This window comes from Ranitomeya imitator, chromosome 5 (assembly GCF_032444005.1).
Source record: "Ranitomeya imitator isolate aRanImi1 chromosome 5, aRanImi1.pri, whole genome shotgun sequence".
NCBI classification, from domain to species: Eukaryota; Metazoa; Chordata; class Amphibia; order Anura; family Dendrobatidae; genus Ranitomeya; species Ranitomeya imitator.
This window is the reverse complement of record NC_091286.1, coordinates 486269599-486296542: the sequence shown is the minus strand read 5'-3', so window position 1 is coordinate 486296542 and position 26944 is coordinate 486269599.

Below are 26944 nucleotides of genomic sequence, written 5' to 3'. Positions count from 1 at the left end.
CGTCGTTGTGCCGTTGTGTGAGTACAGCTTGGGCATGCCCTTGAACTTCATGGCAAAAAAGATGAAAAGGGAGAGCATAGTTTGGAAGTCCAAGTGCAGGTGCAGTCAACAGCGCATCTTTCAGCTCATGAAAGGCAGTCTGAGTTTCTTCAGTATGCTCAAAGGGTTCTGGAACTGAGTCTTGAGTCAGAGCATACAAAGGAGTTGCATGGACAGAAAAACACAAAATCCACTGTCTACAGTATCCCACAGTCCCCAGAAATTGTTTCATCTGCTTTTTGTTAAGGGGAATGGATAACCGTTGTATGGCACTTACTCTGTCAGGCAAAAGGTGTCTCTGTCCCTGTGTCAAACAGCTCCCAACATACTTTACTTTAGTCTGACAAAGTTGCAACTTGGCTTTAGCTGCTTTGTGTCCATTCTCTGCCAGAAAGCACAGAAGGGTTTCTGTATCTTTCAGACTTTCTTCCTTTGTCATGGAGCACAGCAGCAGGTCATCCACATATTGGATCAGAATTGACCCACATGGGAGACATAAATCAGCCAGGTTGTTACTTAGTGCTTGACTGAAGATAGTCGGGGAATTCAGGAAACCCTGTGGTAATCTTGTCCAAGTGTACTGCTGTCCTCTGTAGGTAAAAGCAAACAGGTATTGGGAATCGGGGTGAATGGGAATGGAGAAAAAGGCAGAACACAAATCAACAACTGAAAAATATTTGCTGTCTGACGGTATCTGCATTAAAATGGTGGCAGGATTAGGGACCACCGGGTGTAGAGGCACCACAACTTCATTTATAGTCCTCAAATCCTGCACCATTCTCCACGCACCCTTTCCTCCTGCTTTCTTTATTGGGTAAATTGGACTGTTACAAGGGCTCTGAATTTTCCGCAACACTCCTTGTTTTAGGAGAGACTGAATGGTTGGGCCAATGCCAATTTCTGCCTCGGGTTTCAATGGATACTGAGGCTTACAGGGGAGACTACAATGCGGTTTTAATGCAATTTGTACTGGCTGAACATGACTCATTTTACCCACTTCGGTTGAATCCGCATTCCACAATTTATTGGGGATTTTTGACAACATGGATTCTACATCTGGGTCCAAACCTTTGGACTCCAGGGCAACTTCTGGATTCATGTACAACAAAGTTACTACCTCTTCAGTATTGTCTTTTGGTACTTGTATATGCACCCCGTCCGGGGTACAAAAGATGGTACAATTTAGCTTACATAGCAGGTCCCGTCCCAGAAGGCTTATCGGGGCATCTGCTGACAAAAGGAAAGAATGCTCTGTTGTTATTGGACCTATGGTCACAGGTGCAGGATCTGAAATGGAAAGAAAGTTAGGTCTTCCGGTAACTCCAACTGTTTTCAGCTTTTCCACTGTTTTTGGGAGAAAGGTATCATTTATCAGAGAGACAGAAGCGCCTGTATCAACAAGAAAAGGAATGTTAGTTCCAGCAACGTCACAGTATAGTACAGGTTCTTTGGCAGGAACAGGAGACCTATGTAGAGACATTAAAGGGGGCATGTCAAACATATCATCACTATCATCTAGTCAATCCTGCTTATTCTCTGTCTGCATTTGTTGTCTCTTTGGTTTCTTGCAATATCGTGCAAGATGACCTTTTCCATTACAGTTATAGCATTTGAAATCTCTATTCCTTCCATCACCGTTCTTACCAGCTTCATTCTTTGATTTATTCAAAGACCACTTAGTAGCTGCAATCTGGAGCTGAATTAATTTTTCCTCTTTCTTTTTCTGAGCAGTTTCAAGATTTCTCTCATGATGATACAAATCGTCTACTACAGCCGCAATCTGTGTATTCTTCCAATGGGGCAATTTTGTAGTTAATCTAGTCTTCAGTACTGGCCGTAGCCCTTCAACAAAGGCTTGTATCAATATAACAGCCACCTCAGGAACAGTAAATAAATCCTTATCTGCACTTTGATCTTTCACTAGTTGACTAAACCGGTGATAATATTCTCTTACGGACTCATTGAGTCCCTGCTGGATATTGGCTATTGCATTCCAATCAGGAGTTTGTTTAAAAGTGAGGAAGTAATTACCACGTATTCTTGCCCACTGATCTGCTGTTTCCTCAACGTTAAATGTAGGAGTAGATCCAGCATAGTTGGTATCTTTTAAAAGCTCAACTACTTCAGCAGGAGTAAATACAGTATGTAACACCTGCAATATATCTTGGCCATACATCTGATGAGTGTGAAAGATCTTATCCAAAGCTTCCCATGATTTTCTGGGATTCTTTTTATATGCCCCAACCTGTTTACTAATCTCAAATAAATCTGTACAAGAATAGGGCTTTCTCATTTTCCAGGATTTATTCTCTGGACCCGTCATCTCTTGTAGGGGATAGAATTGTGCCTGAGGTGCAGTGGTTTGAGCTATATTCCGTCTACCTGTGGGCAGGATGTTGTCAGTGCTGATATTAGTATAATTTTTATCTATTAGTGCCACTTTTTCAGCAAGTTGTTGCACATCCTGATAAGGGTAAATGCTGCTGGCTGTAGCCTCTGCAGAATTAATCCCTTCCTCCGTTTTTAGTATAGGGGGACTAAATTTCACAGTCTCCACCTCTGGCATGGGCCGTATGCCCGACTGTGGTTGTGAGGTAATTGGAGCAGCCGGAGGTAACCGTGCTCGATCTAATATACTTTGGGCAATACAGGCTAACATCATATCATCCTCACAGTCCATCACATTCATTAGTCTAGGCTTAGTAGAAAAGTATGATGGTGGTGCACTTGGCACAGGGTAAGTAACGGGAAGAGGTGGAACAACGGGAACAGGTGGAACAACAGAAGAATTAGGACCACCTACTGATGCAGCTCTCTCTAACCAGGCACAATACATTGATTTCTCAGCTTCCGTTGTACAGCACGGTGAGATTGTTTTTAACAACGGGACATCTAATGTCCCTTCTACCGGTAAATCAGGCAATACCGACCTCCATCTAGTCCATATAGTGTAAGCAGGTTGACCGTATGTATCAATCATATAAATCATCGGACTCCCTTCTGAAAATTGTACACATTTGGTTTCCTTCTGAGGGATTACAGTAGGTTTTGCACAACGACTACTGATATTTCCCATTGTATGTTTAGTCTCGAGGAGTCACCGCACCAGGAAACAAATGTGGGTCTCGTCAGACCAGCTATATTAGCTAACAATATTCACTGTTAAAGATATGATTGATGCTTATACGGTGGTTTCAAATCTGAATCTTCTAATCTGATATTACTTATTAATCTAAGAACAAATTCATTAAAGAATAAACAACGTTATAAGAAAATAAATGACCAACAATTGCAATTTACTTATCTTGACACTAATATGCAAACTTATAAACTTAACTTATAACCATAAAATTGATCACTTGGGAGAGTGGACATAAATATTAAACATGAAAGGTACCTCAGGCGACACCAGACAGGATCAAGCAATTATCAGCAGGCAAAGTGGATGACCACAAAAAACAGGATAATCTCACCTGCTGCGCGCTTTTAGCAGCGATCCACTTTTCCGCCTGAGCCTTGCCGTAAAGATCCCCGTGTGATGCTCGCCGATTCCCGGGTTTCGGCACCAAATGATAAGGAATAACTTCTCAGTCTCCCAAGGATGACGTCACAACCTTCTATGGGTAAAAAGGTTTTATTGTAGCCACAAGAGCTCTGATCTAGGATAGAACAGAACTCCCATCGTTGTCTCGAGATACAATACTTATAGGATTTTTCTAAGTGGGGGTACAGGAAGGAGGAACATGGGGGAATCAGAAAACAACCAATCATTGTACAGAACAAACAATTAACAACCAATCATGTTCTAACACGGTATTTTAGACTAAAGGCAAAATCTGCAGTGTAAGGGGTTTTGATGTTTGTGATAGATACCTTAGGCCACACTGACCCTGAGGTCAGCGTGACCAGGGCACTTAGCTTACTGTAAATATCACAGTAGCTTCTGTCAACACTGTATCTTTGCTTTCTGATTAATGATTATTTGAGAACATAGATTTATCAGCAATAATTCTAGTTCTATTCTGCTATAGAGATACTTAAAGGGATACTTAAAGGGGAAAAGGAAAAGGTTTAAGATGAGGTAGATTATGGTGTATTAATTTCCATATCAAAATCTATTTCATCTCTGTGTTTGTAATTTCCATCTTTACTCACAGTCATTATATGTGGGGGGCTGCCTTTTCCTTTGGGGATTTTCTCTGAGGCAAGGTAGGCTTTATTTTTTCTATCTCTAGGGCTAGCTAGTTCCTTAGGCTGTGACGAGTTGCATAGGGAGCGTTAGGAGCAATCCACGGCTATTTCTAGTGTGTGTGATAGGATTAGGGATTGCGGTCAGCAGAGTTCCCACGTCTCAGAGCTTGTCCTGTATTATTAGTAACTATCAGGTCATTCTGTGTGCTCTTAACCACTAGGTCCATTATTGTCCTAACCACCAGGTCATAACAGTACAGGTGGCCCAAAGTACTAATGCATCTCAATAGAGGGATAAGAGAAGTTCTGAGACAATTTTTTTTTCTTTGCAGTGTTTTTTGTCTCTATTTTCCCCTTTACCTCTGGGTGGTTCAGGATATAGGTGTAGATATGGACATTCAAGGTCTGTTCTCTTGTATGAATAATCTCACTGCAAGGGTACAAAACATTCAAGATTTTGTGGTCCAGAATCCGATGTTAGAGCCTAGGATTCCAATTCCTGATTTGTTTTTTGGGGATAGATCTAAGTTTCTGAATTTCAAAAATAATTGTAAATTATTTCTTGCTTTGAAACCTCGCTCCTCAGGTGACCCTGTTCAACAAGTGAAAATCATTATTTCTTTGTTTGTTCTTTGTGGCGACCCTCAAGACTGGGCATTTTCCCTTGCGCCAGGAGATCCGGCATTGCGTGATGTTGATGCGTTTTTTCTGGCGCTTGGATTGCTTTATGATGAACCTAATTCAGTGGATCAGGTAGAGAAAATCTTGCTGGCTCTGTGTCAGGGTCAGGATGAGGTAGAGATATATTGTCAGAAGTTTAGGAAGTGGTCTGTACTCACTCAGTGGAATGAATGTGCCCTGGCAGCAATTTTCAGAAAGGGTCTCTCTGAAGCCCTTAAGGATCTCATGGTGGGATTTCCCATGCCTGCTGGTCTGAATGAGTCTATGTCTTTGGCCATTCAGATCGATCGACGCTTGCGTGAACGTAAAGCTGTGCACCATTTGGCGGTATTATCTGAGCATAGACCTGAGCCTATGCAATGTGATAGGACTTTCACCAGAGCTGAACGGCAAGAACATAGACGTTGGAATGGGCTGTGTTTTTACTGTGGTGATTCCACTCATGCTATCTCCGATTGTCCTAAGCGCACTAAGCGTTTCACTAGGTCTGCCACCGTTAGTACGGTACAGTCGAAATTTCTTTTGTCCGCTACTCTGATTTGCTCTTTGTCATCCTATTCTGTTATGGCATTTGTGGATTCAGGTGCTGCACTGAATTTGATGGACTTGGAGTTTGCTAGGCGCTGTGGTTTTTTCTTGGAGCCCTTGCAGTATCCTATTCCATTGAGAGGAATTGATGCTACGCTTTTTGGCCAAGAATAAGCCTCAGTACTGGACCCAATTGACCATGTACATGGCTCCTGCACATCAGGAGGATTTTCGCTTTTTGGTGTTGCATAATCTGCATGATGTGGTCGTTTTGGGGTTGCCATGGCTACAGGTTCATAATCCAGTATTGGATTGGAAATCTATGTCTGTGTCCAGCTGGGGTTGTCAGGGGGTACATGGTGATGTTCCATTTTTGTCTATTTCGTCATCCACCCCTTCTGAAGTCCCGGAGTTTTTGTCGGATTACCGGGATGTATTTGATGAGCCCAAATCCAGTGCCCTACCTCCTCATAGGGATTGCGATTGTGCTATCAATTTGATTCCTGGTAGTAAATTTCGTAAGGGTCGACTGTTCAATTTATCTGTGCCAGAAGACGTCGCTATGCGGAGTTATATTAAGGAATCCTTGGAGAAGGGTCATATTCGCCCGTCGTCGTCACCATTGGGAGCAGGGTTCTTTTTTGTGGCCAAGAAGGATGGTTCTTTGTGACGTTGTATTGATTACCGCCTTCTTAATAAGATCACAGTCAAATTTCAGTACCCTTTGCCGCTGCTGTCTGATTTATTTGCTCGGATTAAGGGGGCTAGTTGGTTCACCAAGATAGATCTTCGTGGTGCGTATAATCTTGTGCGTATTAAACAGGGCGATGAATGGAAAGCAGCATTTAATACGCCCGAGGGCCATTTTGAGTACCTGGTTATGCCATTCGGGCTTTCCAATGCTCCATCAGCATTTCAGTATTTTATGCATGACATCTTCCGAGAGTACCTGGATAAATTCCTGATTGTATATTTGGATGATATTTTGGTCTTCTCGGATGATTGGGAGTCTCACGTGAAGAAGGTCAGAATGGTGTTCCAGGTCCTTCGTGCGAATTCTTTGTTTGTGAAGGGGTCAAAGTGTCTCTTTGGAGTTCAGAAGGTTTCATTTTTGGGTTTAATTTTTTCCCCTTCTACTATCGAGATGGACCCTGTTAAAGTTCAGGTCATTTATGATTGGACTCAGCCGACATCTGTGAAGAGTCTGCAAAAGTTCCTGGGCTTTGCTAATTTTTATCGTCGCTTCATCAGTAATTTTTCTAGTGTTGCTAAACCGTTGACTGATTTGACCAAGAAGGGTGCTGATGTGGTCAATTGGTCTTCTGCGGCTGTGGAAGCTTTTCAGGAGTTGAAGCATCGCTTTTCTTCTGCCCCTGTGTTGTGCCAGCCAGATGTTTCGCTCCCGTTTCAGGTCGAGGTTGATGCTTCTGAGATTGGAGCAGGGGCTGTTTTGTCGCAAAGAAGTTCTGATGGCTCGGTGATGAAACATGTGCCTTCTTTTCTAGAAAGTTTTCGCCTGCTGAGCGCAATTATGATGTTGGCAATCGAGAGTTGTAGGCCATGAAGTGGGCATTCGAGGAGTGGCGTCATTGGCTTGAAGGAGCCAAGCATCGCATGGTGGTCTTGACGGATCGCAAGAATTTGACTTATCTCGAGTCTGCCAAACGGTTGAATTCTAGACAGGCTCGTTGGTCACTATTTTTCTCCCGTCTAGATTTTGTGGTTTCGTACCTTCCGGGCTCTAAGAATGTGAAGGCTGATGCCCTGTCAAGGAGTTTTGTGCCCGACTCTCTGGGTGTTCCTGAGCCGGCGGGTATTCTCAAGGAGGGGGTAATTTTGTCTGCCATCTCCCCTGATTTGCGGCGGGTGCTGCAAAAATTTCAGACTGATAGACCTGACCGTTGCCCAGCGGAGAAACTGTTTGTCCCTGATAAATGGACTAGTAGAGTTATCTCTGAGGTTCATTGTTCGGTGTTGGCTGGTCATCCTGGAATCTTTGGTACCAGAGATTTGGTGGCTAGATCCTTTTGGTGGCCGTCTTTGTCGCGGGATGTGCGTTCTTTTGTGCAGTCCTGTGGGACTTGTGCTCGGGCTAAGCCCTGCTGTTCTCGTGCCAGTGGGTTGCTTTTGCCCTTGCCGGTCCCGAAGAGGCTCTGGACGCATATTTCTATGGATTTTATTTCGGATCTCCCTGTCTCTCAAAAGATGTCGGTCATTTGGGTGGTTTGTGATCGCTTCTCTAAGATGGTTCATTTGGTACCCTTGTCTAAATTGCCTTCCTCCTCTGATTTGGTGCCATTGTTTTTCCAGCATGTGGTTCGTTTACATGGCATTCCGGAGAACATCGTTTCAGACAGAGGTTCCCAGTTTGTTTCGAGGTTTTGGCGATCCTTTTGTGCTAGGATGGGTATTGATTTGTCTTTTTCCTCGGCTTTCCATCCTTAGACAAATGGCCAAACCGAACGAACTAATCAGACTTTGGAAACATATCTGAGATGCTTTGTTTCTGCTGATCAGGATGATTGGGTGTCCTTTTTGCCTTTGGCTGAGTTCGCCCTTAATAATCGGGCCAGCTCGGCTACTTTGGTTTCGCCATTTTTCTGCAATTCTGGTTTCCATCCTCGTTTCTCTTCAGGGCAGGTTGAGTCTTCGGACTGTCCTGGTGTGGATACTGTGGTGGATAGGTTGCAGCAGATTTGGACTCATGTGGTGGACAATTTGACATTGTCCCAGGAGAAGGCTCAACGTTTCGCTAACCGCTGGCGCTGTGTGGGTCCCCGACTTCGTGTTGGGGATTTGGTTTGGTTGTCGTCTCGTTATGTTCCTATGAAGGTTTCCTCTCCTAAGTTTAAGCCTCGTTTCATTGGTCCGTATAAGATTTCTGAGGTTCTCAATCCTGTGTCATTTCGTTTGACCCTTCCAGCTTCTTTTGCCATCCATAATGTATTCCATAGGTCGTTGTTGCGGAGATACGTGGCGCCTGTGGTTCCATCCGTTGATCCTCCTGCCCCGGTGTTGGTTGAGGGGGAGTTGGAGTATGTAGTGGAGAAGATTTTGGATTCTCGTATTTCGAGACGGAAACTCCAGTACCTGGTCAAATGGAAGGGTTATGGTCAGAAAGATAATTCCTGGGTCTTTGCCTCTGATGTTCATGCTGCCGATCTGGTTCGTGCCTTTCATTTGGCTCATCCTGGTCGGCCTGGGGGCTCTGGTGAGGGTTCGGTGACCCCTCCTCAAGGGGGGGTACTGTTGTGCATTCTGTTGTCAAGCTCCCTCCTGTGGTCATGAATGGTACTTCGGCTGGTTCTGTCCATGGGCTTCCTCTGGTGGTTGTGAGTGGGGCTGCGGCTTCTGAGGTTCCTTCCACAGGTGACAAGGTTAATTCATTAGCTGGCTGCTCTATTTAACTCCACTTAGATCATTGCTCCATGCCACCTGTCAATGTTCCAGTATTGGTCTAGTTCGCTCCTGGATCGTTCTTGTGACCTGTCTTCCCAGCAGAAGCTAAGTTCCTGCTTGTTTTTCTCTGGTTTGCTATTTTTGTGTCCAGCTTGCTATTTTGATTTTTTGTCTTGCTTGCTGGAAGCTCTGGGACGCAGAGGGAGCGCCTCCGCACCGTGAGTCGGTGCGGAGGGTCTTTTTGCGCCCTCTGCGTGGTCTTTTTGTAGTTTTTGTGCTGACCGCAAAGTTACCTTTCCTATCCTCTGTCTGTTCAGTAAGTCGGGCCTCACTTTGCTAAATCTATTTCATCTCTGTGTTTGTAATTTCCATCTTTACTCACAGTCATTATATGTGGGGGGCTGCCTTTTCCTTTGGGGATTTTCTCTGAGGCAAGGTAGGCTTTATTTTTTCTATCTCTAGGGCTAGCTAGTTCCTTAGGCTGTGACGAGTTGCATAGGGAGCGTTAGGAGCAATCCACGGCTATTTCTAGTGTGTGATAGGATTAGGGATTGCGGTCAGCAGAGTTCCCACGTCTCAGAGCTTGTCCTATATTATTAGTAACTATCAGGTCATTCCGTGTGCTCTTAACCACTAGGTCCATTATTGTCCTAACCACCAGGTCATAACACCCCGCATAGTACGTAAAAGTGTCTCTGCCGGTGGGAGGCGCCCCCGCCATCAAACACACTGCCGTACTTTGAGGGGCCCTGTGCCAGTGCGAAGGCGAACAAGTGGGCCCCCCTGCTTGCTTGGGATCACAGCACTTGCAAAGTTTTAATACTTACCTCTCCCTGCTCAATGCCATGACGTAGTCCGCGTTTCCTGGGCCCACGAAAAACTTGAACCAGCCCTACCCCCCCCCCCACAACTTTAGCCAAATGACCCCCAATTTTCAATGCCTAACTATTATTATAAGGTAAATTAAGATTCACAAGCTTAATTGACAAGAATTGATGTTTTTTACATTACAATGGGCACTGTAGGTGTTTTCCTGTCCTCCACTCACTGCCGACTTTTTTTCCCCATTGACTTACATTGGTTTTCGTGTTTCGGTCGATCCACGACTTTTCACAATAATCAGCCGATTTCACTCGACCCGACTTTTGACAAATTCGGGTTTCTCGAAACCCGACTCGATCCTAAAAGTGTAAAAGTCGCTCAACTCTACTTATTACCCCATATCCCACCGCTACACGGGAGTGGGAAGAGAGGGGCTAGATGCTGGAATTGTTCGCATTTTACAGATGCACCATTTCTGGGGCAGCTGCGGACTGGTATTTGTAGCCGGGGGGGGGCCATTATCCATATCCCCTCTCTAGGCTATGAATATGAGCCCACAGCTGTCTGCGTAGCCTTTCTGGCCCACGTCATTTTTTGGGGTGGTCCCCCTATTTTAATAGCCAGTAAAGGCTATGCAGACATCTGCGGGCTGATATTCTTAGCCTGGGAGGGGCCATGTGTATTACCCCCTTCCCAGGCTACAAATATTGGCCCCCGGCCGTCGGCTTTCCCCCTCTGGCACAGAAAATTGCATGGGAGCCTACGCCGTTTTTATCCATTTTTTTAAAATTAAACGCTCATTAAGGCCTCTTTCACTCTTGCATCGGTACGGATCCGTCGCTATGCGTCGGACCGACGTACCGATGCACATTGTGAAATTTGTGCACGATGTGGGCAGCGGATGCAGTTTTTCAACGCATCTGCTGCCCATTCTGAAGTTCGGGAAGAAGGGGGCGGAGTTTTGGCCGCGCATGTACGGTAGAAAATGGCGGACGCGACGGACAAAAAAACGTTCACTTGAATGTTTTTTCTTGCCGACGATCCACCAAAACAAGAACACTGAACAAGAACACTGAACGGGAAACCACTGGGTAAATCTGACAGGGAGAAGGACTTGGGGATCCTAGTTAATGATAAACTTACCTGGAGCAGCCAGTGCTAGGCAGCAGCTGCCAAGGCAAACAGGATCATGGGGTGCATTAAAAGAGGTCTGGATACACATGATGAAAGCATTATACTGCCTCTGTACAAATCCCTAGTTAGACCGCACATGGAGTACTGTGTCCAGTTTTGGGCACCGGTGCTCAGGAAGGATATAATGGAACTAGAGAGAGTACAAAGGAGGGCAACAAAATTAATAAAGGGGATGGGAGAACTACAATACCTAGATAGATTAGCGAAATTAGGATTATTTAGTCTAGAAAAAAGACGACTGAGGGGCGATCTAATAACCATGTATAAGTATATAAGGGGACAATACAAATATCTCGCTGAGGATTTGTTTATACCAAGGAAGGTGACGGGCACAAGGGGGCATTCTTTGCGTCTGGAGGAGAGAAGGTTTTTCCACCAACATAGAAGAGGATTCTTTACTGTTAGGGCAGTGAGAATCTGGAATTGCTTGCCTGAGGAGGTGGTGATGGCGAACTCAGTCGAGGGGTTCAAGAGAGGCCTGGATGTCTTCCTGGAGCAGAACAATATTGTATCATACAATTATTAGGTTCTGTAGAAGGACGTAAATCTGGGGATTTATTATGATGGAATATAGGCTGAACTGGATGGACAAATGTCTTTTTTCGGCCTTACTATGTTACTATGTTACTATGTTAAGACGGACCCGTTGCACGATGGACCCGTCATGTGGCCATCCATCACGATCCGTCACTAATACAAGTCTATGGGAAAAAAACGCATCTTGCGAGCACATTTGCAGGATCCGTTTTGTTCCCAAAATGATGGATTGCTAAAAACGCAAGTGTGAAAGTAGCTTTAGAAACATCGGCCTTTCTATTATATATCTATGGATATATCTATCTATAGATATATTTATAGATAGATATATCTATAGATACATAGATGTATCTATCCATATATCTGGCTGCTTTCACACATCAGGTTTTTTCCGTCAGGCACAATACGGCGAGTTTTGAAAAAAACCGATCCGTTTTTTTCTCATAAAGTTGTAATAGTGCCGGATTTCGCCTGATGGCCACATGTTTCATCTGTTTTTTGCCAGATCCGTCAAAAAAGCTGTTTCCGCCAAACAGAAAACACATACAGAGGAACAGTTTTTCTGTCCGGTGAAAAACGCACAGTGATGGATCAGGCAAAAAACGTATGAAACTGAGATCTGAAATTATGAATCCGGCCTCTGAATCCATTTTTTCATGCATGTTTCCATTCAAATCATGCACATGTTCCATTTATTTAGTTATTTATTTCCAAAAACTGCATCAAAACCGTGCAAAAACCGTATCAAAAAACTGCATCAAAACTGCACCAAAACTGCATCCAAACTGCATCATAACTGCACCAAAAACTGCGCCAAAACTGCATAAAAAACCACACCAAAACCGCACCAAATACTGTATCAAAACTTCACCAGATTTTGATGCAGGTTTTGGTGCAGTTTGAATGGAAACATGCATGATAAAACGGATTTGGAAGCAAGATTCATCATTTCACATCTCAGTTTCATACGTTTATAGCCGGATCCATCGCTGTGCGTTTTTTCACCTGACAGAAAAAACATTCGTCTGTGTGTGTTTTTCGTCCGGCGGAAACAGCTTTTTTGACGGATCCAGCAAAAAACGGATGAAACGTGTGGCAATCGGGTGCATTCCGCCGCTAATACAACTCTATGAGAAAAAAGGGATCCGGCGCAAAAAAAGGGATCCGTTTTTTTCAAAACTCGCCGGATTGTGCCTAACGGCAAAAACCTGATGTGTGAAAGCAGCTAGATATATGGATAGATACATCTATGTATCTATAGATATATCTATAAATATATCTATAGATAGATATATCCATAGATATATAATAGAAAGGTCAATGTTTCTAATGCTACTTTCACACTTGTGTTTTTAGCAATCCGTCGCAATCCGTCGTTTTGGGAAAAAAACGGATCCTGCAAATGTGCTCACAGGATGCGTTTTTTACCCATAGACTTGTATTAGCGACGGATCGCGATGGATGACCACAAGTAGCGTCCGTCATGCAATGGATGCGTCGTGTTTTGGCGGACCGTCGGCACAAAAAAAGTTCAAGTGAACTTTTTTTGTCCGTCGCATCTGCCATTTTCTACTGCGCATGCGTTGCCTAAACTCTACCCCCTCCTCCCCGGACTTCAAAATGGGCATGTATGTAGTATGTATGTAGTATGTAATGTGTTGTATGTATGTATGTAGTATGTAGTATGTATGTATGCAGTATATTGTATGTATTATGTATGTTTGTGGGTCTTTTTTACATTCAACACGTTAGCCGGATGATGGGACTACTACTGTCATATACATATTGACTTGTAGTCCCATCGGACGATGCCTGCACATACACACAACGCCCGAGATGCCCGCACAGACCCCCGGCAGCCCACATAGTCCCCCGGCAGGCCTGCACAGACCCCCGGCAGGCCCGCACAGACCCCCGGCAGGCCCATACAGACCCCCGGCAGCCCGCACAGACCCCGCCCGCACACACACAGTCTCCGCCCACGCACCGCCCACACTCCATTATAGTGCATCATTGCACTATGGGAACTTCCGATTCCGGTATTCAATATCGTAAAAGTATCGGAACTCAGTATCGGAATGCTCAACACTATTGATCACTACTCAAAAAATATATTGTGTCCTCTGTACCATCACTGCTACCATAATCTCCTGTCATTGTGGATGGAAATTTAGAATTTCAGCTAGATCTTCGGTCACTTCAGTATCTGGTACAGTGGGAGCGATATCGTCCTGAAGAGAGGTTGCTGGTATCAGCATCTGGCATCTATGTGGCCAGGCTGATTCTGTCTTTTCATGTGACAAACCCTGATAAACTTTACCATGACAGAGAGGAGCCAGAGAAAAGAAGTATACTTTATTTTCGTTTTCATGTACAATTGAATATAGCAACTGCCAGCTAATATTTAAGTGATCTTTTCATTATAGTACAAATGAGCTTAGTCTGTTTGCAGCTATCACTTTTGAGGAGGATTGGTTGGTCCCTATAGGGGCCTTCTGGCAGTTATTTGTTCAGCCATTTTTGCTTTTTAAACTTTTTTTTATCTATATGTTGTTCATTTGTGTTTAATAATAAAAATTGTTTGATGTAATAATTTTTTGGTGATCTTGACTATTATATACACACTCCTTTTCTCTTTTGCAGTGCAAGGGTTAATCTGCTCTGCTGAGAACTAGAGAACTAGGCTTTCAGCTGTGCACTGTTAGCCACTCTCATCTCCTAAATAAACTGGGTCCTTGCTTGCACTCATTGTCAGAGTTGGCTTTTGCTGTTTGGCTGGAGGTTGCTGGTTGTTGCTATTAGAGTAGGCAGTTGGTGGATTTATCTGTGACTTTTGCTAGGTTTTGATTATGTGATACTTCCCTATCTTCTCCTACCTTGGTTTAACCCAATCCTCCACTCCCTGGTGAATCCCTCTGTTGTATGTGTGTGTATATTTGTATATTTAGTATTTTTCATTACCTCTGTTCGTATTACCTTGTTATTCTGGTTAGTCTATTATGTTACACTACTACTCTCCTCTTCCCTGGGTGGGGGAAGGGTAGAAAACAGAAAGGACAATGCCAGCTCACCATTGAAGTTTATAGGAGTCCAGCGTGCACGGAATCACGTGCCGACCACTCATGTGTAGCAATTGCAAAAAAGAAGAAAAATGTCTCAGCTTCTGGTAAAATATTCAGAGAAAACCTTATTCCATCAAAAAACAGATAAAAACATATAGGAACAAGAGCAAGCAACGCTTTTCGAACACGATTGTTCTTTATCAAGCTTACTTGAAAATGACCAAACACCAGTTTTAAATACACAGGTGCATTTAAACAAAACACATGAAAAATTATTAACTGATTAAAATTAACACACTGTGGAAGGAAGGGAAAATAAAGGAAATACAATGAATGAGTATTAAAATCCAAATAGAAGATATAAAATATAAATGAAAACAGAGAAATGATAAATAAATGAGAATATAAAAAAATATTTTTTTTCAAAATCTCAAAAATGATAAGCTATTTAATTTCTCAGATTCAATCCCAAAGGAGAACAAGTACCCAAGTGAAAAATCCAGAAAACCTCCCTCACCATTAGACGGCCGCCTTCGCATATCACCACTTCGAGCTGGTCTGTTTTTTTTTTCAAAACCAAAAACCTTGAGAGATGAAAGCTTGCCTCTGTGTGTCAATAAAGTGTTTGAATGAAGAGGATATATATCTATTGTTATAATAAACTAGCTATTGAACCCGTTCTACGCCCGGGTGGCGAGCATTTATATTGGTATATTGTCTCCATCATGGTATGTGCTGCTCCATCCTGCGTCCCCATCCTGTCATGCGCTGCTCCATCCTGCGTCCCCATCCTGTCATGTGCTGCTCCATCCTGCGTCCCCATCCTGTCATGCGCTGCTCCATCCTGCGTCCCCATCCTGTCATGTGCTGCTCCATCCTGCGTTCCCCTTCCTGTCATGCGCTGCTCCCATCCTGCGTCCCCATCCTGTCATGCGCTGCTCTCATCCTGCGTCCCCATCCTGTCATGCGCTGCTCCCATCTTGCGTCCCCATCCTGTGATGCGCTGCTCCCATCCTGTCATGTGCTGCTCCATCCTGCGTCCCCATCCTGTCATGCGCTGCTCCATCCTGCGTCCCCATCCTGTCATGTGCTGCTCCATCCTGCGTTCCCCTTCCTGTCATGCGCTGCTCCCATCCTGCGTCCCCATCCTGTCATGCGCTGCTCCCATCCTGCGTCCCCATCCTGTCATGCGCTGCTCCATCATGCGTCCCCATCCTGTCATGCGCTGCTCCATCCTGCGTCCCCATCCTTATGTGCTGCTGCATCCTGCGTCCCCATCCTTATGTGCTGCTGCATCCTGCGTCCCCATCCTTATGTGCTGCTGCATCCTGCGTCCCCATCCTTATGTGCTGCTCCATCCTGCGTCCCCATCCTTATGTGCTGCTCCCATCCTGCGTCCCCATCCTTATGTGCTGCTCCATCCTGCGTCCCCATCCTTATGTGCTGCTGCATCCTGCGTCCCCATCCTTATGTGCTGCTGCATCCTGCGTCCCCATCCTTATGTGCTGCTGCATCCTGCGTCCCCATCCTTATGTGCTGCTCCATCCTGCGTCCCCATCCTTATGTGCTGCTGCATCCTGCGTCCCCATCCTTATGTGCTGCTCCCATCCTGCGTCCCCATCCTTATGTGCTGCTCCCATCCTGCGTCCCCATCCTTATGTTCATGCTGCATCCTGCGTCCCCATCCTTATGTGCTGCTCCCATCCTGCGTCCCCATCCTTATGTGGGGGGTCAGGTGCCGGTATCGCCGCCAGCTCAGGCCCCCCCAGCACTTACTATACTCACCTGTCCGGCGTTCCATCGCTGAGCGCCGCCATCTTCCCGGTCTCCTGGCTGTGACTGTTCAGTCAGAGGGCGGCGCCGGCGCGCATTAAGCACGTCATCGCGCCCTCTGAACTGAAGGCCACAGACCGAAGACCGGGAAGATGGCGCCGCTCAGCGATGGAACGGGGACAGGTGAATATAGGCGATACTCACCCTCCTGCCGGTCCCTGCTTCTGCGGTGGAGATCGCGGTGTGCGTTCAGTGTGAACGCACACCGCGATCTCCCGGGAGCGTCGCTCTGTGAGGCCCAGACTGCGCCGGCGCTTGCGCTTGCGCAGTCTATAGAGGCTTCGGACAGAGTGACGCTCCCAGCGTTATATTATAGATAATAATAATCTTTATTTTTATGGAGCGCTAACCATATTCCGCAGCGCTTTACAGTTTGCACACATTATCATTGCTGTCCCCGATGGGGCTCACAATCTAGAATCCCTATCAATATGTTTTTGGAATGTGGGAGGAAAATGGAGTACCAGGAGGAAACCCACGCAAATACGGGGAGAACATACAAACTCCTTGCAGATGTTGTCCTTGGTGGGATTTGAACCCAGGACCCAAGCGCTGCAAGGCTGCTGTGCTAACCACTGAGCCAGCATGCTGCCCCATGTTATGATTATTACCAGTAATATCAATAATATATTCGTGAATACAAACCTTTAGTTTCCGAGATGTACATCCAATGTGCAGCTTGTTATGTAAGGGGTTACAAAGATAGATGTACGCCTCTATCCCTTTAAATATATGTAATTGTTAATAAGTGTATTTATTTAAAGTATGCTATCTCTGCTGAACAGTGTATATTGTTTACTATAGGGAAAGTGCAGTGCACAGTTCAGCCACAAGATGGGGCACAGAGAACATAGGAATGTACATAGCATAGAAGTGGTTAAACATAGGAGGGGCATGGTGGGATAAGTTGTAGGATACTTCCTGATAGGAGTCAGTCAGGGCGAGGGCGCCCATTAGCTCAGGAGGGCTGGCTAGCCCTGGGCAACACCGTGCCACGCAACGTTAACAAAGCACAGAACCCAGCAGATATTCGGAATCTGTATTGTCACAGGAGGGAGATACAGCAGCAATGCTGGAAGTGGGGTTAAATGGTTCTGCAGTTGCTAGTAGAAGAAGGCAAAGCAGTACGGGCAGGTCACTCATCATGTGGCAGATGATTGCGTGGGCTGATGCCCTTGGAGCTGAGGCAAAGCAGCTGTTGAGGGAACCCCCACACAAAGGAAGAGATCTGGACAGAGAGGATGCTGAGGGATCGAAAGGTACTGTCCATCCCAGAAGCGAGCTTAGCGATAGAAAGAGAAGGAAAGATAAAGAGAAAAAGGAAGCACCACTGACGGGCGTCAAAATAGCTTGAGTCTTATTTATATAGAGGCGATGCACAATGCACAGGGTAAAGCAATGCATCAAAAAAGGAAAGAACCATGCATATTAGGCGCACACCCAAAATATTGAAGAAAAATATATACATAGTTTATTGGTACACAAACCCACAATAAAAACTTTTAAAAGACAAAACACATCACTTGTAGTTCTATAATACTATAGCATATATAATATCATATTCAAATGACAGAAAAATACCTAAAATGACACCCATATACATACAATAGTTGGACATGATATAGACAAAACCTTTTTCTGACATACCCAGAAAACCAGATAATGGAAAAAAAAACCTTCTGAAAGGCCACAATAAGCCTACTTAATGCTGTGGGGAAACTAACATACTGTAGATTCCCATTGAAGTAAGAAGAATAAAATCTCCCTTAAGACATGAAGTTAGAGAGAGCGCTGCCATATACAGCAGTGAGGAGGAAAGCATGTACCAAGGGGTTAAACAAGAAGGCTGAGATAGCGATCATATCACCTTTTGAGGCAGTCCACTGCAGGGCCTCAGGGGTCTAAAAGTCAAGAGAACAGTAGTCCCGGGACCAGAGTGATGTGGGAAGCCCCATGCGTATAGCTGCAGAGCACAGCTTCAACAAGGGAAATGTAGGAAAAAGAGGTCATTCAGGCTTTAAAAAGCAGTCAGTCAATCAGGCACAACAAGCAAGTGGTGTATAAACATGGGGAGAAAAAAAAAAGAGGGAAGAGCATTAAAGATATGTAGTGCGCACGTGTGAAGAAGCCAGTGACGTAAGTCGGAGGCTCACGCGTGCGCAAAGCGTGAACTTCTCAATGGAAGAAGTGTTATTGAGATGCATATTGTACAGACACGAAAAGAGGTTGGTAACATCAGTTAAAGGTTGGCACATATATCTTGGAGAGCCATACCAACGTAAAGGTCTGCATGAAAAGCGCGTGCGCGCAAGAGGAAAACAGAGCAAAAAAATTAGCATGCCCACAATCGGGACAAACATGAGAGAAGGAGAAATAAACAGAGCATAAGTACGCCCCATAACTAAAGACAAAGCACAAAGGTGCAGGGAGCACAATCAAGCATATAACGGCGAGGAGAACATACCCCACTGTCCACAATAAAGTGAAAAACCATGATTTGGGAAAGCAATACAGCACAACAAGGGTTAAATTAGCCCTCAGTTGGTGAAAGATTAAATGATTAATCGATAAAGGGGAAGATGCACAAGGCATCTATGACATCAGTGCCCATAACCCAAATCCACCGGTACAGACAGAAGGGGTAATAGAATAGAATTAAAAGGCAAAGAACAACATAAAATGCTGCTTAGAGATTTAATGCATAGAATGTAATTGCAAATATATACTGTAGCACCAAAAGGGCCAGTGAGTCAGAAGAATGTATACTATTCGCTGGGAAATGGACGCTTATTAGACATATCCAAAATTGGACCAAAAAAGATTTTTTTGTATGTGTTCAAAACTAACAAGAGCCACAGATAATGAAAACAAGCCTGCAGCAACCTAAGGCTACTTTCACACTAGCGTCGGTACAGGCCCATCGCAGTGCATCGGGCCAACATACCGACGCATGCTGTCAAGTAAAATAACAACGGGGGCAGCGGATGCAGTTTTACAACGCATCCGCTGCCCCATTGTAAGGTCCAGGGAGGAGGGGGCGGAGTTCCAGCCACGCATGCACGGTCGGAAAAAGCGGACCCGACGGACAGAAAAACGTTGCAAGCAACTTTTTTTTTGTCCCGACGGACTGCAAAAACACGTTGAATCCGTTGCACGACGGATGCAACGTGTGGCAATGCGTCGCCAATGAAAGTCTATGGAGAAGAAACGCATCCTGCAGGCAACTGCAGGATGCATTTTTTCTTCAAAACGACACATTGTGACGTGCGTCAAACGACGCTAGTGTGAAAGTAGCCTTAGCCACATATTATAAAGACAAGAAGATTTCTTGTCAATGCAGGGCAGAGCAGAACATGGTGGAAAGGCCAAATATAACGTTGCAAAAACCATGAATTAAAGCAGGAGATTTCAAATAAAGTCCATAGGTAGATCTCCAAAAGGTAGTGACAGGAGTATGCAAATTTCATCCTAAAAAACTTGTGAAGAGAAGTTCCTCATTAAGTCCGTTGGGTGACAGGCTCCATAGATTGAAGATCCAGCGTGATTCCGTTTGACACAAAAGCTTCCTGATGTTCCCTTCTCTAGCATTGGGCTGGATCATCTGCAAGGCAAATAATAAGATGTTAGAGGTAGAACCACCATGTTCAGCCAAAAAATGTGAGGCCACTAGAGTCAGGGTCTTACCCTTCTTAATATCTGAAACTGCCAGATGTATTGTAGACAGATGTTTCTGTGCCCTCTTTCTAAACTCCTGGGAAGTCTGGCCCATGTAAACCTTATTACAAGGGCAGATGATGGCATAAATAATATTAGTTGACTTACAGTTGATGTATGATGTCAAACGGTATGTCTTTGAATCAAGGGGATTGGTGAAAAAGTCTTTAGTAATTGAAACATGTAAACAAATGCTACAGTCCCCACAAGGGAATGACCCCCAAGCCTCCGGGCGGGCTTGGTCCTCAGATATTTTTCAGACCCAGGAGACTCCAATGATTGACTCTGATTTCTCTAGGCTCACACACAAATTAATGGTGGCACATAAGTCAGGAATTCGCCTCTGTTGGAATATTCGGAGCCTTGAGGAGTATGCCAGGACTTCTATAGTCCTTTGTGGTCTTTGGGTCTCCATATTCCCTGCTTGGGAACCTATGTTAGCCTTTAACCCCTTCATGACCCAGCCTATTTTGACCTTAAAGACCTTGCCGTTTTTTGCAATTCTGACCAGTGTCCCTTTATGAGGTAATAACTCAGGAACGCTTCAACGGATCCTAGCGGTTCTGAGATTGTTTTTTTGTGACATATTGGGCTTCATGTTAGTGGTAAATTTAGGTCAATAAATTCTGCGTTTATTTGTGATAAAAACGGAAATTTGGCGAAAATTTTGAAAATTTCACAATTTTCACATTTTGAATTTTTATTCTGTTAAACCAGAGAGACATGTGACACAAAATAGTTAATAAATAACATTTCCCACATGTTTACTTTACATCAGCACAATTTTGGAAACAAAATTTTTTTTTGTTAGGAAGTTATAAGGGTTAAAATTTGACCAGCGATTTGTCATTTTTACAACGAAATTTACAAAACCATTTTTTTTAGGGACCACCTCACATTTGAAGTCAGTTTGAGGGGTCTATATGGCTGAAAATACCCAAAAGTGACACCATTCTAAAAACTGCACCCCTCAAGGTACTCAAAACCACATTCAAGAAGTTTATTAACCCTTCAGGTGCTTCACAGCAGCAGAAGCAACATGGAAGGAAAAAATGAACATTTAACTTTTTAGTCACAAAAATTATCTTTTAGCAACAATTTTTTTATTTTCCCAATGGTAAAAGGAGAAACTGAACCACGAAAGTTGTTGTGCAATTTGTCCTGAGTACGCTGATACCTCATATGTGGGGGTAAACCACTGTTTGGGCGCACGGCAGGGCTTGGAAGGGAAGGAGCGCCATTTGACTTTTTGAATCAAAAATTGGCTCCACTCTTTAGCGGATACCATGTCATGTTTGGAGAGCCCCCGTGTGCCTAAAAATTGGAGCTCCCCCACAAGTGACCCCATTTTGGAAACTAGACGCCCCAAGGAACTTATCTAGATGCATAGTGAGCACTTTGAACCCCCAGGTGCTTCACAAATTGATCCGTAAAAATGAAAAAGTACTTTTTTTTCACAAAAAAATTCTTTTAGCCTCAATTTTTTCATTTTCACATGGGCAACAGGATAAAATGGATCCTAAAATGTGTTGGGCAATTTCTCCTGAGTACGCCGATACCTCATATGTGGGGGTAAACCACTATTTGGGCACATGGTAAGGCTCGGAAGGGAAGGAGCGCCATTTGACTTTTTGAATGAAAAATTATTTCCATCGTTAGCGGACACCATGTCGCGTTTGGAGAGCTCCTGTGTGCCTAAACATTGGCGCTCCCCCACAAGTGACCCCATTTTGGAAACTAGACCCCCCAAGGAACTTATTTAGATGCCTAGTGAGCACTTTAAACCCTCAGGTGCTTCACAAATTGATCTGTAAAAATGAAAAAGTACTTTTTTTTCACAAAAAAATTCTTTTCGCCTCAATTTTTTCATTTTCACATGGGCAGTAGGATAAAATGGATCATAAAATATGTTGGGCAATTTCTCCCGAGTACGCCGATACCTCATATGTGGGGGTAAACCACTGTTTGGGCACACGGCAGGGCTGGAAACGGAAGGCGCGCCATTTGACTTTTTGAATGGAAAATTAGCTCCAATTGTTAGCGGACACCATGTCGCGTTTGGAGAGCCCCTGTGTGCCTATGCATTGAAGCTCCCCCACAAGTGACCCCATTTTGGAAACTAGACCCCCCAAGGAACTTATCTAGATGCATATTGACCACTTTAAACCCCCAGGTGCTTCACAGAAGTTTATAACGCAGAGCCATGAAAATAAAAAATAATTTTTCTTTCCTCAAAAATGATTTTTTAGCCTGGAATTTCCTATTTTGCCAAGGATAATAGGAGAAATTGGACCCCAAATATTGTTGTCCAGTTTGTCCTGAGTACGCTGATACCCCATATGTGGGGGTAAACCACTGTTTGGGCGCACGGCAGGGCTCGGAAGGGATGGCACGCCATTTGGCTTTTTAAATGGAAAATTAGCTCCAATCATTAGCGGACACCATGTCACGTTTGGAGAGCCCCTGTGTGCCTAAACATTGGAGATCCCCCAGAAATGACCCCATTTTGGAAACTAGACCCCCAAAGGAACTAATCTAAATGTGTGGTGAGGACTTTGAACCCCCAAGTGCTTCACAGAAGTTTATAACGCAGAGCCATGAAAATAAAAAAAAAAATTATTTTCTCAAAAATGATCTTTTAGCCTGCAATTTTTTATTTTACAAAGGGTAACAGGAGAAATTTGACCCCAAAAGTTGTTGTCCAGTTTCTCCTGAGTACGCTGATACCCCATATGTGGGGGTAAACCACTGTTTGGGCACATGCCGGGGCTCGGAAGTGAAGTAGTGACATTTTGAAATGCAGACTTTGATGGAATGCTCTGTGGGCGTCACGTTGCGTTTGAAGAGCCCCTGATGTGGCTTAACAGTAGAAACCCCCCACTTGTGACCCCATTTTGGAAACTGGACCCCGAACGGAACTTATCTAGATGTGTGGTGAGCACTTTGAACCCCCAAGTGCTTCATAGAAGTTTATAATGCAGAGCCGTGAAAATAATAAATACGTTTTCTTTCCTCAAAAATAATAATTTAGCCCAGAATTTTTTAATTTTCCCAAGGGTAACAGGAGAAATTTGACCCCAATATTTGTTGTCCAGTTTCTCCTGAGTACGGTGATACCCCATATGTGGGGGTAAACTACTGTTTGGGCACATGCCGGGGCTCGGGATTGAAGTAGTAACGTTTTGAAATGCAGACTTTGATGGAATGCTCTGCGGGCGTCACGTTGCGTTTGCAGAGCCCCTGATGTGCCTAAACAGTAGAAACCCCCCACAAGTGACCCCATTTTGGAAACTAGACCCCGAAAGGAACTTATCTAGATGTGTGGTGAGCACTTTGAACCCCCAAGTGCTTCATAGAAGTTTATAATGCAGAGCCGTGAAAATAATAAATACGTTTTCTTTCCTCAAAAATAATTATTTAGCCCAGAATTTTTTATTTTCCCAAGGGTTACAGGAGAAATTGGACCCCAAAAGTTGTTGTCCAGTTTCTCCTGAGTACGCTGATACCCCATGTGTGGGGGTAAACCACTGTTTGGGCACACGTCGGGGCTCAGAAGGGAAGTAGTGACTTTTGAAATGCAGACTTTGATGGAATGGTCTGCGGGCGTCACATTGCGTTTGCAGAGCCCCTGGTGTGCCTAAACAGTAGAAACCCCCCACAAGTGACCCCATTTTAGAAACTAGACCCCCCAAGGAACTTATCTAGATATGTGGTGAGCACTTTGAACCCCCAAGTGCTTCACAGACGTTTACAACGCAGAGCGGTGAAAATAAAAAATCATTTTTCTTTCCTCAAAAATGATATTTTAGCAAGCATTTCTTTATTTTCACAAGGGTAACAGGAGAAATTGGACCCCAGTAATTGTTGCGCAGTTTGTCCTGAGTATGCTGGTACCCCATATGTGGGGGTAAACCACTGTTTGGGTGCACGTCGGGGCTCGGAAGTGAGGGAGCACCATTTGACTTTTTGAATACAAGATTGGCTGGATATAATGGTGGCGCCATGTTGCGTTTGGAGACCCCCTGATGTGCCTAAACAGTGGTAACCCCTCAATTCTAACTCCAACACACCCCTAACCCTTATGCCAACTGTAGCCGTAACCCTAATCACAACCCTAACCCCAACACACCCGTAACCCCAACACACCCCTAACCCTAACCACAACCCTAATTCCAACAAAACCCGAGCCCTAAGGCTATGTGCCAACGTTGCGGATTCGTATGAGATTTTTCAGCACCATTTTTGAAAAATCCGCGGGTAAAAGGCACTGCGTTTTACTTGCGGATTTACCGCGGATTTCCAGTGTTTTTTGTCCGGATTTCACCTGCGGATTCCTATTGAGGAACAGGTGTAAAACGCTGCGGAATCCGCACAAAGAATTTACATGCTGCGGAAAATACAACGCAGCGTTCCCGCGCGGTATTTTCCGCACCATGGGCACAGCGGATTTGGCTTTCCATATGTTTACATGGTACTGTAAACCTGATGGAACTCTGCTGCGGATCCGCAGCGGCCAATCCGCACCGTGTGCACATAGCCTAATTCTAAAGGTATGTGCACACGCTGCGGAAAACGCTGCGGATCCGCAGCAGTTTCCCATGAGTTTACAGTTCAATGCAAACCTATGGGAAACAAAAATCGCTGTAGACATGCTGCGGAAAAACTGCACGGAAACGCAGCGGTTTACATTCCGCAGCATGTCACTTCTTTCTGCGGATTCCACAGCGGTTTTACAACTGCTCAAATAGAAAATCGCTGTTGTAAAACCGCATTGAAATGCGCAGAAAAAACATGGTAAATCCGCCATAAATCCGCAGCGGTTTAGCACTGAGGATTTATCAAATCCGCAGCGGAAAAATCCGCAGAGGAACAGAATACGTGTGCACATACCGAAACCCTAACCCTACCCCTAACCCTACCCCTAACCCTACCCCTAACCCTACCCCTACCCCTAACCCTACCCCTAACCCTACCCCTACCCCTAACCCTACCCCTAACCCTAACCCTACCCCTAACTCTACCCTTAACCCTAACCCTAACCCTAGTTCTTACCCCAACCTTAGTGGAAAAAAAAATATTTTTTTTTTATTGTCCCTACCTATGGGGGTGACAAAGGGGGGGGGGTCATTTACTTTTTTTTTTTTATTTTGATCACTGAGATATAACCTATCTCAGTGATCAAAACTCACTCTGGAACGAATCTGCCGGCCGGCAGATTCGGCGGGCGCACTGCACGTGCGCCCGCCATTTTGGAAGATGGCGGCGCCCAGGAAAGAAGACGGATTGTCCCCGGGAGGCCAGGTAAGTATAAGGGGGGGGGAGATCAGGGCACGGGGGGGGGCGTCGGAGCACGGGGGGGTGGACCGGAACACGGGGGGGTGGATTGGAGCACGGAGTGGGGGATCGCTGTGCGGGCGGGTGGATCGGAGCACGGGGGGGGAATCGCTGTGCGGGGGGGGATCGCTGTGCGGGGGGGATCGCTGTGCGGGGGGGGGATCGGAGTGCGGGGGGGTTTGATTGGAGCACGGGGGGTGTGATTGGAGCATGGGGGGAGCGGGCAGGAGGACGGGGGAGCGGAGCACAGGACCGAGGGGAGCAGACCGCAGATCGGGGGGCTGGGGGGGCGATCGGAGGAGTGGAGTGGGTGCACATTAGTGTGTCCAGCCATGGCCGATGATATTGCAGCATCGGCCATGGCTGGATTGTAATATTTCACCATTTTTTTAGGTGAAATATTACAAATCGCTCTGATTGGCAGTTTCACTTTCAACAGCCAATCAGAGCGATCGTAGCCACGAGGGGGTGAAGCCACCCCCCCTGGGCTAAACTACCACTCCCCCTGTCCCTGCAGATCGGGTGAAATGGGAGTTAACCCTTTCACCCGATCTGCAGGGACGCGATCTTTCCATGACGCATATGCTGCGTCATGGGTCGGAATGGCACCGACTTTCATGACGCAGCGTATGCGTCAAAGGTCGGGAAGGGGTTAAACACACATGGGAACAGGGATTAACATGATGCTCCAATATCTTAATTTCTGTGCTTCTTGAGCATGATGAAGAGCTCCTTGTGTCTATTAAAGCACAGATCAAGGAGTTGGAGACCAAGCTTTCCACTCTGACATCACCCAAGTCACCAATTTGACACAGAATCTGAAGGATACATTTGACAAGTTTGAAGCAGAGGTGATTGCTAAAAAACGCAAAAAGCTTCAGAGGGACCGTTCTGACTTTGACAACCATACTGCATTCAAGTGGAAATACTTTGGTAATAAACGCTATTCTGATCGCACAGCTGCAAATCAAGCTGCTCCTCCCATAAATCCCCCTTTAGGGGCTATAAGTTCAAGTGATTTTTTTATCCTCACTGGAAATCTAGACGTAAGGCACGACATGGGGGCAAACACAAGACTTCTAAGAAAAAGAACAAACTTTTACAAGGGACCAAAGTCCCCTTTTTGCCAGTCCTTCAGAAATTGATGCATATAAATGCTTCCCCTGTCCCACTTTCCCTGGACCAGGATCCTCAAGCAACGTCAAGGCATCTACAGGTAATCAACCTTTCTGAATATTCCCTATCTACTGCTTAAATTTCTATTCTACAGAAGGGTCTCACTTTCTCACCTTCTAAGGCTTTGGATAAGTTCGTTTTAGTTAAAGACCTTTTTTGGTTTGTCGAAAACTAGTTTTACAGGTTATCCATCATAACCCTGAAATGGTGAACAATCTGGGGATTGAGGAAAGACAGGCCCTTCAGGACCTTCTTGACTTTGATGGGGAAATCAGGGACCACCTGAACATATTCTTTAATTCATATATAATTTCTAGTTGTAACAGGCTATGTCCAGACATGTTTGTCATACTGTATGTCATCCTGACCTTTCATTAGAAACTGCTGACATGACTACGCCTAGGAGTTATATTGATATGGGGAAGCTAATGATG